Source organism: Zingiber officinale, chromosome 8B (genome assembly GCF_018446385.1).
Source record: "Zingiber officinale cultivar Zhangliang chromosome 8B, Zo_v1.1, whole genome shotgun sequence".
NCBI lineage: Eukaryota > Viridiplantae > Streptophyta > Magnoliopsida > Zingiberales > Zingiberaceae > Zingiber > Zingiber officinale.
The window spans coordinates 54,564,455-54,568,552 of NC_056001.1; the positions used below are offsets into that span (position 1 = coordinate 54,564,455).

At 31.9% G+C, this 4,098-nt stretch overlaps 1 pseudogene; it reads right to left on the bottom strand.

The window, feature by feature from the left end:
• Positions 1 to 445: 445 nt before the first annotated feature.
• Positions 446 to 3,281, bottom strand: LOC122013850 (annotated as a pseudogene).
• Between the last annotated feature and the right edge of the window lie 817 nt (positions 3,282 to 4,098).

Consider the following 4,098-nt stretch of genomic DNA (forward strand, 5'->3'; position numbering starts at 1 on the left):
ATAACAATTTTTTTAAAAAAATTAATATAAAAAATAATTTTCTTTACAAAATTTTCATATCGTAATATTTTTTGATATATATTTTTAGAAAATTTTAAATTTTGTAGGTATTTTTTAACTTGCACAATTCAGTTGAAATTGTCATTTGATTTGGTATGCCACATAATTTTAGCCTGAGTTTACCTCAAAGGATATTAAATGGAGGGGATCGCCAATGCCGGCTAGATATTTGATGCTCATCCAACGACTTGCCTTACTCGATGCTCATCCAATAGCTTGCCTTACTCGATGCTCTTCGATGTTTACTCGATAGGATAGTACAAAGATTGCGAAAGACCAAAAATTGAATTAATATGCACTCAAAGATTTCACTTAAATTGTGCTTTTATTAAACAAACCCTAACAAGAAACCTCAAACAACTTAATCTAAATCGAACTCGATCACTCAATTTGACTTCCTTTGTAGAATTTTTTTGAACCAATAAGCTGAATTCTTGGGGAACCGCTTCGAATTCTTGAAATCTACGTATACTATACCAAATCTCGCTGTGTAGCCCAACCTCCATTCAAAGTTGTCGAGAAGAGACCATGCAAAATATCCTATCACCGTAGCGCCGTCATCCATAGCCCTCTTTAAGTTAGTAATGTAGCTCTTGAAGTAGTTAACTCTCGTTGTATCTTGCAAGACTTCTGGAAGAGTGGCATTTCCTGGTTGATCCATTCCTGTGATGAACAACTTTGTTAAGATGGATGAATGTTTGGATATTTGGAAAACAAATCGAATAAGGTTTACCATTCTCGGCTAAAATTATGACGGGATTGCGATAAGTTTCCTTCACATAGGTCACGGCTTTGTAGAGTCCCCATGGAACTATATACAGCCAATACGAATTAGCCTAAAAGAACATTTAGATTCAATGTTAGTTTAATCAATCATACTAGAATGCACAAACATTATCACCAAAAGACAAATCTATAGAACAATATCCATGAAATGCTACTTATTTGTACGAATCTCGAGTATTATAACAAAAATTCAAAGAAATGACATTCTTTGAAAAAAAAAAAACAAAATAAATTTACCAGAGGACCAATAGGCACACCATCTCGGTCATCTAAAATATAATCAGAAGATATATAATATTAGTATAACATAAAGTATCATTGAATTGAGTCATTATTGAAAAAGTTCGAGAAAATCTAACATTTGAAGTCGACATGCCAATCAGCTTGATAACTAACAGGTTTCGGATCAACCACTCCGGCATCCTTCATATAGTAAGATGTATATTGATTGACCCCCACATAATCGTATGAACCTTTCACCATTTTCGCTTGTTCTTCAGTGAATATAGGGAGTCTTTCTTTAACAATAGCTTGCATTGATTCTGGATAGTGCCCATATGTTAGAGGGTGAAGGAACCTACAAAGAAGAAACAAATAATTGAATGAATAAATCATCCTTTACTACAATTTAAATTTAATTTCTCGATCTAACATGAATTTTTTTTTAAAAAAAGTAAAATTTAATATAAAAAAATCTCAAATGAACTAAAACAAGGTCTCACCATCCAATGTGGAAATCCCTAGCTCTTTGAGCTGCGGCTTTGTCTTGCACTGTGTAAGTATAAGGTTCATACCATACAAAATCCAAAAGGATTCCAATCATGCCTTTTTGTTCTTTCTGAATCGAGTATATACAAGAAACACATCTTGGATGAGGAATCATATTTCATTCGAGTCACCAAATATAACTCAATGAACAAAGTATAACTTACTTGATATTTTTCACGATATCTTTTCACTGCAGCTGCATGAGATAGGATAAGATTATGTGCCGCAATATAAGGCTCAATAGTAGAGTTTCCCCCAGCTTCACAACCAGTACATCTCCCTGGGGCATGAAGACCATCATCATACCCAAGAGCCGCTATACACCTAGGCTCGTTAAAGGTGAACCAATTCTTGACTCTATCACCAAATCTCTCAAAACAAAAATCAGCATAGTCCGCAAATGCATCCCTAAAACACATATCAAATAATATAACAAAATTATCAAATAGGTTCAACTACTAATGAATAAAAAAACATAGTTCAAACCTTTAAAACTTATGCTATCTTCGGGCTTAACCAACCCACGTACTCCTCATTAAGAGCCAAAGGAAGATCATAGTGATAAAGATTTGCATATGGAGTAATGCCTATTTCAAACCAAAATTTTTTAAAACATATATATATGAGAAATATATTGCTCATTGCTAAATTGAAAATTTAGCATACCTTGTTGTATCAAATAATCAATTAGCCTATCGTAATAATCTACACCTTCCCAATTGACTTTACCCGTTCCATCTAGATGGGAAATTTTATATGAAAAATGTACTTGAAAGTTCAAACTGAATATAAGAAAATAAAAAACACATAGAGATATTCATTACTTGGAAATATTCTACTCCAAGAAATTGAGAATCGATACGCATCAAAATTGAAATCTTGCATGATATCAACATCTTCCTGCATGATCATTTGGTCATAAATTGAAGAGAAAAAAAAACAACTTTGAAATGCATATATATATCTAAAGCTTCAGCTCAATTATGACACATCAGACAGTAAAAGTACAAGGGACACAAGTAAAGGTAGAACATGCATGTTTTTTTATAATGTAACCATGCCTCGCAATCCTTTTTATGATCGTTCTCTAATGTCATGCTTTTTTATAATGCATACATAATGTAATTAAAGCAGATTTATGGTTTGATGCTGTTTTAAATTTCGACCTGCACTAAATCAGTTACTATTTTGTTCTCGTAATTACAATTGACAGAAAAAAAGAGGGAATATGAACAAAATGTTAGAGAAAGGATAACCTTGTAATGATGGTACTCATCAACTGTAACATCAGCAGTAGCGTTGCCAGCGATTGTATCTGCATTCACCCGAGACAAAGCCCTCTTTAAACATTACGCAACACCTCAACATTAACCCACACAAATCTGAAGAGGAGACGAAACATAGAAGCAGAAACAGCATCACGATCAAAAATTACTTGGGATTCTAACGAATGCATCCCAAATGCTGGGTCCTCTTCCTCCTTTGAGCGCCATCCCTTCCACTTGGTAAGCAGATGCCGCTGTCCCAAACACGAATCCCTCTGGGAAGGCTTCCCGGCTGAGACTATGGCTGGCATTGGAGGCTTGACTTGGCTCGAAAGTGAATAAAAGGAAGAAGACGATGAAGGAAGAGAGGCGAAAGAGCATTGGGGATCTCTGGAAATCCATCTCTAAGAGGAAGATGAAGAGACAATGAAGCAAAGAGAGAGGTGTGAGTGCGTTTATATAGTGGAGCGTAACTAGAGATAAGGATCATAATTAAATCATAAAAAATTTCATTTGTAAAAAAGAGTTATGGATAAAATATATCGTAAAGATAAGAATCATAAGATTTTTTTTTTTTTGATATTTCTATCTAGTGAAAAAAAAAATTAATGTCATTCGCTAAACTTGTTTTGAATCACATGAGATTTGAATTAATTAACGAACAAAAGTTGTAAAAATTTATAAAAAATATTTTTAAAAAATTAATTTTAAAACTGATATATTTATAATTTTTAGATAAAAACATTAGTGTCAGCTGTTAATTTAGAATAAACTTATTTTTTATTTTAAAAAATAAATAAATAAATGAGATTTTAGTTAATCAACTCTAAAAAGTTATAAAGATTTATCATAAAAATCATTTAAAAATAATTAATTTTAAAATTGATTTAGTTTATTTTTTTATAAAAAATTAGTGTGGGACCGTCATAGGGGCCACCAGCATGAAAAATGTAAAATTTATTTCTAACAGACCTAAAAAGAAAAATGATTAATCATGTAAGGTAATGTTAAATTTGCAACGATCAGTTCGGTCTCATAAAAATTTCCCACTAACCTATTTCTCATAGACCTAAGGCTACAATTAGACTAGGTAATGATATATGGATTAATCAAATTAATAGATACAATAGATCCAATTGGAAATTTAGTTTTTTAAAAAGAAACTATATAAATTTTAAAAATTTATTTGATTTTAAAATCTAATCAAACCAAAATTTTA